Source organism: Oncorhynchus tshawytscha, linkage group LG06 (assembly GCF_018296145.1).
Source record: "Oncorhynchus tshawytscha isolate Ot180627B linkage group LG06, Otsh_v2.0, whole genome shotgun sequence".
Taxonomy (NCBI): Eukaryota; Metazoa; Chordata; class Actinopteri; order Salmoniformes; family Salmonidae; genus Oncorhynchus; species Oncorhynchus tshawytscha.
Genome location: NC_056434.1, coordinates 16,457,461 through 16,470,777, shown reverse-complemented (window position 1 = coordinate 16,470,777; position 13,317 = coordinate 16,457,461).

Here is a 13,317-nt window from a genome sequence, read left to right as displayed (position 1 = left end):
ACGTTTTTCCAGTATTTTATTTGAATAAGGGGACGTACCATTCATATTACCATGGAAAAGGCGGGTAAACTGCAAACAGTGCGGTGCATTGTGGTTTGATGTCATAGCAAACCTTTGGATCGAGGCGTGGGGGTTGGTCAGTGCTTGTTTTCTTCCCTATTCTATTTATTTTGCATTTTGTACAGTAAAACAAGTCACTATTAAGTGTCCCATAACATTATTTGGACTTTATCTAAGAAGTGTGGTGCAGAGCTAGTTATAATTCCAATGTCATCCCCCTGAAAATATATAACAAATATTACAACAAATATTATGGTAGAACTCAAATGTGCTGGTTGATAAAAGACAGGTGGCAGCGTGACAATGTGGCGAACTGGTCTGTCTGCCCAATATAAATGATCAAAACTGTTGGAGCAATAAAAATACCATAAATAGGAATGTATACCAGTTTCATTTGAGGACCAGGATGTTGACTGCTGTGCTATACAGATTAGCTGGGAACAGATTTTTGGTGTACCGATGCCATGGCACAGGGTGTATGAGTTGATATATAAAACGATGCAAGATAAAAGATTATGATTTTTCGGCAGGAGTGTGAGGCGATCTTGGAGGGTTGGTGGCCTGGCGGTTGGGAGCTTGGGCCAGTGGCCAATAGGTCACTGGTTTGGGTCCCCGTTTTGACCTGGTGGGAGACCTGTCGACATGCTCCTGGGCAGGGCGTTGACCCTGGTTGCTTCTGTGGGTTGCTCTGGATGGGAGTCTGTTAGATGACAATATAATGTAAATGTTGAGCAACTTCACTGCAGGTAGATTGTATGTTTTAATATATAAAAAACAACAACATTTAAATAAAAAGTGTGGTGAAAGTCAGACAAAGAAAAAAACTAATGGAGAAAAGATGTTGGGTCAGTAACTGAAAAGTAAACAAACCCAAACCGACTGGGTGGCAAATCTGTCAATGTGTCCTTGAGCAAGGTACTTAACCCACATTGCTCCTATATGTTGCTGTCTGCTAAACTGTCACAATGAGTATGGTTTTTATAATTAGTTTCATGAAAACATACATAAAATGACTGTCAGTGGATTCAAGGTCACACAACAACTGATTGACACAGGAAAGGCACACTCACATGTAAAGTGCTTGATTTGCCAGAATCCCATTACTACTACAGAAACATCAGATATCAAATTAACCTCCATCAGCCTCACTGGTGTATATCTGTGTTGTCACTGTAAGGGGATATACAGTTCCTGCTGCCATTGCCTGCCTTTGTGCCCTTTAGCAAGGCACTTAACCCCCCACAACAACTGATCCACAGGCACCCTGCTCAATACTTATGTAAATAAGGTATTTCTGTTTTTATTTTTAATAAATGTGCAAAACATCACTTTGTCATTATGGGGTATTGTGTGTAGATTGATGAGGGAAAGAAATGACTTAATACATTTTAGAATAAGGCTGTCTACTTCCCCAGCATGCTAAACTGTTCCTGTAGATGTCTAGTCATTATGCTAATGCTAGTTTGTATTAGTTTGCGAAACTACATTTAACTTCCTTCATACTGGATGCAGACATAAAAATGGTATCCACCAGTTCATCTGACTCTGGAGAAGTAGCTTCATTGCCAAAATCTTGAACTATTCCTTTAAATACCTGTCCCATAGGCCATACTAAATCAACATATTGTTTCTACACGCAGATGTTATAGAAGATAATTTTCCACTGCTGTTATTAGACACAATCCGATTTGTCTCCTGTGAATGGAGCTGCTCAATTTCTAGAACAAAACATTGAAGTGCATGCACTTTTAATCTTATTTTTGAAACTGAGCCTTATCTGGCTCCCCCAGTCTTCATACTGGCATGGTAAGGGTTACACCGAGGAGGCGTGTGTGCGTCATAGGTAGGCCCATCTCTGCAAGGCATCGTGGGGGCGGACCCGCTCAGTGGGCGGACCACGTCTGTCTGTGATGTAAGAGAGAGAGCAGCAATGGAACTCTCAGTGGCGGAAGTAAGGGGTGAAAAGGGGGAGGGGGTGAACGCTGTTCACTGAACAGGCAAGATATTTATGTTAGAAAGAGCTGAATCAACAGTGCAAAGCATGCGGGGGTGGTCCTGTGAGAAAAAAACTGTCAGTTGAGGATAAAAAGAGGCAGTAACGTCTCCGATTTTTTTTTTTGCAATGTGATCAGGGCTGTTGTAGCCTGCTCATTCTATAATACACATGCTGTTGCTATATATGGTATTGGGGCATGACGAAAAAGGCCATGCAGTTGTATGTATTCAGATCATTAACATTGTTTGATGACATCATTTCAAGGCTGAATGCTCTAATGATGATCTATTTTCAGTGAATAACCCAACAAGTCATAAATTTAATGAATACGACAAGGTGGTTATATCAGTTGCTGAGAAAGTATATTATGTACAGGGCAAGACCCTATATTTGTTACTTTCAAGGAAGAATGACATCACCAATGTACAGAAGAGTTCAAAAGGAAGACAGGAGAGATGTAAAGAGGGGCGTCATACACCCCGAAAATCTGAGGGAGCACAAAGTACATGAGGATGGCTGGCGGGTGGTCCGGAGAGGGGCTAGGTCCTCCGACCATAAATTTGAGAATTTCGCATTTTTCAAACACGTGAAACAGCTTATTATGTTTAATTCTATGTCCAAAGTATGTACAGTTGAAGTCGGAAGTTTACATACACTTAGGTTGGAGTCATTAAAACTAGTTTTTCAACCACTCCACAAATATCTTGTTAACAAACTATAGTTTTGGCAAGTCGGTTAGGACATCTACTTTTTGCATGACACAAGTCATTTTTCCAACAATTGTTACCAGACAGATTATTTCACTTATAATTCACTGTATTACAATTCCAGTGGGTCAGAAGTTTACATACACCAAGTTGAATGTGCCTTTAAACAGCTTGGAACATTCCAGAAATGGCTTTAGAAGCTTCTGATAGACTAATGGACATTTGAGTCAATTGGAGGTGTACCTGTGGATGTATTTCAAGGTCTACCTTCATACTCAGTGCCTCTTTGCTTGACATCATAGGAGAAAAAAAAAGAAATTAGCCAAGACCTCAGAAAAAAATTGTAGACCTCCACAAGTCTGGTTCACCCTTGGGAGCAATTTCCAAATGCCTGAAGGTACCATGTTCATCTGTACAGACAATAGTACGCAAGTATAAACACCATGGGACCACGCAGCCTTCATACCGCTCAGGAAGGAGACGCGTTCTGTCTCCTAGATAGGAACGTACTTTGGTGTGAAAAGTGCAAATCAATCCCAGAACAACAGCAAAGGACCTTGTGAAGATGCTGGAGGAAACAGGTACAAAAGTATCTATATCCACAGTAAAACGAGTCCTATATCGACATAACCTGAAAACCTGCTCAGCAAGGAAGAAGCCACTTCCAAAACCGCCATAAAAAAGCCAGACTACGGTTTGCAACTGCACATGGGGACAAAGATCGTACTTTGGTCTGATGAAACAAAAATATAACTGTTTGGCCATAATGACCATCGTTATGTTTGGAGGAAAAACGGGGAGGCTTGCAAGCCGAAGAACACCATCCCAACCGTGAAGCATGGGGGTGGCAGCATCATGTTGTGGGGGTGCTTTGCTGCAGGAGGGACTGGTGCACTTCACAAAATAGATGGCTTCATGAGGATGGAAATTTATGTGGATATATTGAAGCAACATCTTAAGACATCAGTCAGGAAGTTAAAGCTTGGTCACAAATGGGTCTTCCAAATGGACAATGACCCCAGGCATACTTCCAAAGTTGTGGCAAAATGGCTTAAGGACAACAAAGTCAAGGTATTGGAGTGCCCCTCACAAAGCCCAGACCTCAATCTTATAGAACATTTGTGGGCAGAATTGAAAAAGCATGTGCGAGCAAGGAGGCCTACAAACCTGACTCAGTTATACCAGCTCTGTCAGGAGGAATGGGCAAAAATTGACACAACTTATAATGGGAAGCGTGTGGAAGGCTACCCGAAACGTTTAACCCAAGTTAAACAATTTAAAGGCAATGCTACCAAATACTAATTGAGTGTATGTAAACTTCTGACCCACTGGGAATGTGATGAAATAAATAAAAGCTGAAATAAAAAATTCTCTCAACTATTACTCTGACATTTCACATTCTTAAAATAAAGTGGTGATCCTAACTGACAGGGAATTTTTACTAGGATTAAATGTCAGGAATTGTGAAAAACTGTGTTTAAATGTATTTGGCTAAGGTGTATGTAAACATCCGACTTCAACTGTATATTTTGCTGCATATCTAAGCATACCTCTTGAGCTGAACTGTTTTTAAGATATTTTTTTATAAACTAAATCCTTCTCTGTATCTCTGTTTAAATTAAAGATTGAAAGGAATGTGAGACCTTTTCAGTATATTTAGTTATTTCTTGGTTTTCTAAAGTCTACCAACCTTGCCAGCAGGCATGCCAGCGAAGATAGTTAGACAAGCTAGCTACTCTAACTTGATTCAAAGCCTGAAAAGGCTTCATGGTAACTGCTTTTACCAATGCTAGAATTTACACACTAGCGTGACTAGAAATTAACTTCAAACGGAATAGTCCGCTGGAAGCCAGAAGTTAAATACATTGTGTGTAGGCTGTAGGCTTGGTCCTTATGCAGGAGGGAATTTGACAGAAAAACATTAATGGAACATATAATAAAACAACAAACGTGGGTCTGCTGTAGGCCCATTTCCTTAGCGAGGTCAGTTCCTCTCTGCTTACCTCATGTCAAAATAAAAGTCCTGACATGCTCTTGCTTTAATCTTTTAATTTTACCTTTATTTAACTAGACAAGTCAGTTAAGAACAAATTCTTATTTTCAATGACGGCCTAGGAACAGTGGGTTAACTGCCTGTTCAGGGGCAGAACGACAGATTTGTACCTTGTCAGCTCGGGGATTTGAACTTGCAACCTTCCGGTTACTAGTCCAACGCTCTAACCACTCGGCTACCCTGTGGTTAATTTTTTTATTTATTTATTACAAAAAACACAAGGAAGGGGTAACATTCAAGTATTCGAACATGAAGGACAAACAATACAGCATCAAGACACTATCAAACATGTATCAGTCTTTCCGCAACAGAGCCATCCTTATGTGTGAGTGTGCGTGTGCATTATAGTGATATAAAATACATGTCATAGTTTCCTTTTTCATGATCACAATCTTGTGAAACCCGAACCCTTCAAGATCCCCCGACAGTTCCCCAATAGCTGTCCCTCAACCATTCGAGACCCATCCCACAGTCCCCTCCGGAAGAAAATTCTATTCTAATTCTATTCCCCACCCCCAAGAACCCCCCAATGCACCAACTACCAAGAGAATGAACTAAAGAGAAAAAAGGAAAAGACAGAAGAAAACAGCAAACAACAATGCAAAAAAATAAAACAAAAAAATACATTTAAAACAAAGGACATCAAGGACAACTGAAATCATAACAGCAATGCGAACTGTATATGTTTGTGTGCATGTCTGGCACTATTACATGTATGTATGTGTGTGTTCTTGCTTGTGTTTATTTGAATGTTTATTTGAGTGTGTGTATATGCATGTGTACAAACACCTGCACGGCATCAGCCTCAGGCTGACTGCCACTTAGTGTCATTCAAATGTACTTTTATTATGTTTTTTTTCCCTTTATCTTTTGACCATCATTCTCTCTCTCACACAGCAACTCCAATCCCACTTGTTTCCAATTCCGCATACCAACCCTCAGCTTCCCTCAGCCCATCCCATCTATCTCTGCTAGCCACCCACTTTGTGTTTCTACGCAACACATATCTTTCAACTATGCTATGATGTTTAACGTACAATTTCAATCTATCTAATCAAATTGAATCTACAGATTGCATGTTGAAGATAAATACTTTTACTAAGTATTAGTATTAGTATTAGTATATTAGTAATTGACTGACCCGATCTCTCCAGATCCACTAACAGTACTATTTCTAGGGTCAATTTTAGATCAATGCTAAGCATTTTCAGCCATTCCTGAGACCAGAAACAGGCTACCTGAGGGCAATACCAAAATAAATGGACTATTTGTGGGCTATACTCAGCCTTGTCTCAGGATGGTAAGTTGTTGGTGGAAGATATCCCTCTAGTGGTGTGGGGGCTGTGCTTTGGCAAAGTGGGTGGGGTTATATCCTTCCTGTTTGGCCCTGTCCGGGGGTGTCCTCGGATGGGGCCACAGTGTCTCCTGACACCTCCTGTCTCATCCTCCAGTATTTATGCTGCAGTAGTTTATGTGTTGGGGGGCTAGGGTCAGTTTGTTATATCTGGAGTACTTCTCCTGTCCTATTCGGTGTCCTGTGTGAATCTAAGTGTGCGTTCTCTAATTCTCTCCTTCTCTCTTTCTTTCTCTCTCTCGGAGGACCTGAGCCCTAGGACCATGCCCCAGGACTACCTGACATGATGACTCCTTGCTGTCCCCAGTCCATCTGACCGTGCTGCTGCTCCAGTTTCAACTGTTCTGCCTTATTATTATACGACCATGCTGGTCATTTATGAACATTTGAACATCTTGGCCATGTTCTGTTATAATCAGTTTGGTCCTTTATATTGGGCAGACAGACCAGTTCCCTACCTCCTCCCGCTGCCACCCGCCTCCTCCATTTTTGGGGCAATGCTGTAATCAATTAGTTGTACTCTTGGATTGAGCAGCCCTTCCCGTACAATTCTGATAACTCCATGAAGGACATAACTCTACCATTATAATTTACACTATCATTTAAGAACAAAATACCATTTTCAAACATCTTTCCCATAAATACAGGTATTTTATCAACCAGCACATTTGAGTTCAGCCATAATATTTGTTGTAATATTTGATATTTTCAGGGGGATGAAATCAAAATTTTAGCCAGCTCTGCAATGCTTGTTTGAAAAAGACAGATACTTTGAAAAAAGTATCATTTTCAAGTAATCGAAAATGAGACATGGCAATCTGCACAAAGGCAAAAAGGCCATTTTTAAACTATGGATGAGGTTTTCTTACTAATCTACTTGAGAACCATTTAGATTTCAAATAAAACTTTTGAATGAGTGAAGCTTTTAGAGAGAGGTTTAGTGCTTTATATTTAATAATCTCAACCCACCCAATTCATATTCATATTTTGTCCCAGATAAAGCTAAATATTTTTTGCTCATGATTTGAAAAATTAATCATCAGGAGTAGGCAGCGCCATAAGTAAGTGAGTAAACTGAGATATGACTAAGGAGTTAATCAGGGCAATTTTTCCATAAATAGACAGGTATTTACCTCTCCATGGTTGCAGGATCTTGTCTATTTTTTTACAAGTTTTCTATTGAAATTCATTGTGGAGAGCTTATTTATATCTTTTGTGATATGAATACCAAGTATGTCTACTTCACCATCAGCCCATTTTATAGGTAAGCTGCAGGGTAATGTAAACGTATTTTTTAAAGGATCCAATACGTAATATTGTACACTTGTCATAATTAGGTTTTAGTCCAGAGAGTACAGAAAAGTTATCTAGATCTTTAATGAGACATTGCAGGGATCTAGCTTGCGGACTTAACATAGAACTTGAGTCATCGGCATACATGGACACATTTGTTTTTAAGCCTTGAATTTCTAATCCTTTCATGTTGTTATTGGATCTGATTTTAATAGCTAGCATTTCGATGTCCATAACGAATAGATATGGTGACAGCGGACACCCTTGTTTAACTCCTCTTGACAATTCAAAACTCTCTGAGAAGTAGCTGTTATTTACTATTTTACACCTGGGGCTGCTATACATTATTTTTACCCATTTTATAAGAGAATTACCAAAATTGAAAAAATCCAGGCATTTATAAATAAAATCCAGTCTTACTTTATCAAATGCCTTTTCAAAATCTGCTATAAATACAATTCCTGGCTTCTTATATGTTTCATGATGTTCTATTATTTCTAGTAGTAGTTGTATATTATCTCCAATGTATTGTCCATGTAAAAAACCTGTCTGCTCAGGATGAACAATAACTGGTAAAACCCTTTAAATTCTGAATGCTATGCATTTTGCTAGTATTTTTGCATCACAACATGAAGTGTATGGGGCCTCCAGTGTTTTAGATAGACTGGCCATCTGGGTCTTGTTTTAATAATAGGGAAATCAGACCTTCCTGCTGAGTACCTGACAGACTACAATTTCTATAGGGGTAGTTAAAACAATCTAACAATGGAGTAGTATATTTTAGTATATAAAAAAATACTTGATATACAGTGTACGTCTACCGGTATGCCATTAAGCCCTGGGGTTTTTCCAGACTGAAAGGATTTAATAGCCTCAAAAAGTTCTTCCTCTGTAATTTGGCCTTCACACTGATCTTTCTGTACATTTGTTAATTTTCCATTTTTTACATTATTTGGAAAGAAAACCTTACCGTAATCTTCAGTGGGAGAGGATGAGACGAAAAAGAGGACATCTGCCTAAAATAATTAGCTTTTTCTTGTAAAATATAATTTGGAGAATCATAGATGACTCCATCTTCAGTAACGAGTTTTTGCAAATTCCTTTTGTTAGCATTCCTGTATTGGAGATTCAGGAAGAATTTTGTGCATTGTTCTCCATATTCCATCCAGTTTGTTTTATTTTTGTAATAGATTACATTAGATCGTTCTTGAATAAGTTCCTCAAGTTCTTTTTGTTTTTCCTCTAACTTATTTTGTATCTCTGTAGTATTGTTTTTATTGCTATCTACCTGTACTATTAGTTCATGGATTTCCCTTGTTAGTCTTGTTTCTTTAGCCAGAAACTGCTTTTTTATTATTGATGAATATTGAATTGAATGACCCCTGAAGGTACATTTAAAGGTATCCCAAACAATAAGGGGATTTGCTGAACCTATATTATCCTGGAAGAATTCAGTTATGAATTATTTTGTCTTAGTTAAAAAACAAATAGTTCTCCAGTAAACTTAGATTAAATTTCCAATATCCCCGTCCACGTGGAAAATATATAGGAGTTATGTGAATGCCAATTAGATGATGATCCGATTGCATTCTGTCTCCTATTAAAACTTTCTTAACCTTTAATGCAAGAGAGAAATTGACAAGAAAGTAGTCCAGACGACTAGCTTGATTAAGTCTCCTCCATGTATATCTCACTAGGTTGAGGTTTTTTAGTCTCCAAATATCCAGTATTTCTAATGTGTCCATAATATTTGTAATTTCCTTAAGGGCACGGTGATGATAGTTTGTAGAGTGATTACCTTTACAGTCCATTGAGATACTTAACACTGTGTTATAGTCTCCTACCATAATGATTAGATCATTTGTTGCCTGTAAGTTCAATAAATTGGTATAAATGTTTTCGAATAAGTGTGGTGATTTGGACCATATAGATTAATGAGCCAAATCTCTTTTTCGTCTACTTTCATATTCAAAAGGATCCAACTTCCTTGCGAATCATTCCTGATTATTTGCACATTCAGATCAACATTTTTGTTAATTAATATCATCACACCCTTTGAGTTCCTTTGTCCATGACAGAAAATTATTTCACCACCCCATTCCTTTTCCCACGCAACTTCATCTAAGGATGTAGAGTGGGTTTCCTGTACAGTATATGTTATATTCCTTTTCTTTTAGCCATGTAGACGGATCTTTAAAAAAAAAAAAATCTACCAAACTGTTACAATTATAACTAGCTATACTTATTTCCCCCTTACCATAACTAGATACTATTCTCAGGCTAAACTGACCATAATTAGTGCTTGTAAAGTTACTGCCATCAGATGTATTATGAAGGTCAAAACTAGAGCTTTCAAATGTTCCGTTTTTTTGCCAGCTGATTCCAAGCAACACTAGTGTGTAAATACTAGCGCTGCTAAAAGCAGTTTGCTTCTGGGTAGCTAGTTATGAGGTTGAGAAACTATCTGGGCTAACTAAAGCCAACTTCATAAAATTGCTAGGTGGTTAGTAGTATTAGAGGGAAATAACAACCAAAAATAACATAATAAACATACCCCCCCCAAAAATGTTTACAGAACAAATGAGGGGCAACGTGCCCCAGTGCCCCGTCAGGGTATGACACCCTTGGATGTAAGGATCTTATTCCCTCAGCAATTGAGCTATTCTCCAAGTATACATCAACTCCTAAATAAGAGCACTCCACCTGCATTTAAACCTCTTGAATGCATCTAAAATTTGGATGCAAAGTAATACATTGCTAGTGAGCAGATACACATGAAACTATGAAAACCTGGGTCATATTTAGTAAACACGAAATCAAAGAAAACAGCCCAAAAGAGAGTGAAACAGGGACATATTATCTGAACTTGTGCAATAAGAAATGTTTGTATTCTGTATAACAGATTCGCTACAGTTTACCCTAATGAACAGAAACCTTAACTATAATTGATACTGCAATAGCAGGTTCATTATAACAAAGCAGGATAGGAGAATCAAGCCTGTACAGACATATGGTGAATTTAGAGTACACATATTTCAGTGCTACAAGTCAAGGCACAGTGTGATAACACATCAGGAATGTTTGGCATCACTAATGCATGCTGGGAATGGAACACCTTTAAGCCGTGGCCAGGCCCAGGTAATGAATAGGTCTAGTGTGTGCTAGTGTTGAGCAACATGTCACTTGCTGAGCTGTTGTATCCGAGGAATCACCCAATATTTATGTCCCCGATTGGAGTGGTTTAGCGTTGTTTAAGGTATTTGGTGAGAGCATGTCTTCATCAAATCAAATTATTTTTTAGATGCATGCTGTAGCCTCGTTGTTACAGAAGACTTTACATCCCCTCCAATGACAAGTCTGAGATGGAAGTAACAAGCAAACCTGATGCCAGGTTTCAGTGCATGTTATCACGGCATGATTGCTTTGATGTGAGTGTGTTTTCTGGCTTCACAACAGTTCGGTTTTGCAGTGTTTTTACCGTTAAAATGAGCAGGGGCAGCAGTTTCATGACACATGGCCTGTCTTCACCTCTGTTCCCATCATGTGCACTCCTCTTGGCCCATGACGCAGTTTCAACGTGTAGGTGAGGCTCCACACTCACGGCTATGGGGGAAACCCTGTGTGCAAGGAGGTAGAGGACTAGTTTCATGTGAGGTTAGAGCCTACGGTGGTTAGAGGGACACTATAATACCTGTCACACACACACAGACCCACACACACACAAAGCCACAAAGTCACAGTAAGCCCACGTATCACAGCAGTGGTATTGTGCAGTGATTTCAATGCTGATGTGTTGACTGACATTTATCAATTAGTTGATTAATCATCAGATGTCCTTCTAAATAAGAAAAAAAAGTTTTTGAAATGTCAAAAGTTTTTCCATTCATTCTCATCTCACTTTTGAAAAGAAAATAGAGGCATGCATATTAATGATGTTGGGGGGGGTCAACAACACTACAATAATTGAACAATATTTGTTTTTGTTTAGTGGGATCAACGGTTCTGTGTGTGAATTGACTACTAGAGAGAGGGAATGACATAATAAACGGTATTCTTTGTTGATTTTTCCTGATAGTCAAAGAAACCATAAATCACTGCAGTGAACTAAGCCTGGAAGGAATTCTGTGGTTCAGACAAAAAAGTTGACCTGCCCTCAGTGCCAAAAACAATGCCTTTTTCAACATGCCCATCTCATATCAAGTCACAATGACAAAGTAATCACTTTGACAGTGACACCTACTTGATGAAAGCACAAAGATATGGGAATGCATTTAAGACATTTCACAATGGCAAAAAAAAGATATATGCCACTCAGCCACACAAATATGCCAAGGCTTTTAGCACTTGTGTTTGCCTAAAAAAAGGGTTGAGTCAGTATAATGCAATGAAGCGGAATCATAATGGATTCAATGATTCAATGCAAACAGCCTAGAGGGGCTCAAAATGTTGACAGATGTCCTTACAAGAGAGCATGCTGTAGGCCTTCGATGTCTCAGATTAATCTAGTCAGCGTTAGTTCAAGGAAATAACCCTGTAACGTCATGTCTCACAGTCAGTGTTAAATGCATTGACAGGAGACTAGGCAAACTCAGACAACCACTGGGGAGACAATCTCCAAAGTAATAGGAGGCCTTTCAAAACAGCAGCACTGAAATTCTCATTTCACCACTGAAATTAAATAGAGGAAAGGAAAAGCTTCTCTTTAATGGTAATGGTGAGAGAAACTGTAATGTTTCCTGGCAGCCTACAATAGATGCGGGTTTCCATAAATACATGGACAGGCTGGTATATTTGTGCCCTGCAGTAAAAAATAACCCAGTTTCCCAAGAGAAGTGATGACATCAGCAGCCTGCCTGCATCAGCAGCCATCATCTTCCTCGGGTAGCAAGGAGGGGGCCGTTGCGACGGCAACACCGTCATGCAGTGTGACGCAGGTGAGAGAGTTGCAGATTAGAGCGAGGCTGCGTTTGGGTGGGCTGGTGCAGTGGTGTATTGGCAAACAATGCGTGGGAGGATGGGAGAGAAGGAGCGGAGGAGAGGAAGACACAAAGACTAACTCTGAAATTACCCCCTCCTTCCACCCCCCTGGTCAAAGCCAGTTATCACAGCTAACATTTCAGGAAATAAATTACAGCAGATCTGATCCGCACACAGATCTGATCCACACACCCCTTGAGCAATGACTGAGAAGCAGAGCAAATGGTTTTCCTCCCTCAGCAACTCATCTTTTTACATCGTTCTGCATTTATGGTGAAATTCTGTCTCTCAGAATGAAAGGGAAACTGACAGCGAATGAATTCCAATGCAGCAAGAAAAAAGCTTTTAGCAACACAGTTAACACTAGGCATACTAGTGATTCAGAGATGCCGAATCCTTTTTTTAAAAGAGAGGTTTCCTTTTCTTTAGTCCAGCCACATACAGTGGGGCAAAAAAGTATTTAGTCAGCCACCAATTGTGCAAGTTCTCCCACTTAAAAAGATGAGAGAGGCCTGTAATTTTCATCATAGGTACACTTCAACTATGACAGACAGAATGAAAAAAAAATCCAGAAAATCACATTGTAGGATTTTTAATGAATTTATTTGCATGCAATTTATGGTGGAAAATAAGTATTTGGTCAATAACAAAAGTTTATCTCGAATACTTTGTTATATACCCTTTGTTGGCAATGACAGAGGTCAAACATTTTCTGTAAGTCTTCACAAGGTTTTCACACACTGTTGCTGGTATTTTGGCCCATTCCTCCATGCAGATCTCCTCTAGAGCAGTGATGTTTTGGGGCTGTTGCTGGGCAACACGGACTTTCAACTCCCTCCAAAGATTTTCTATGGGGTTGAGATCTGGAGACTGGCTA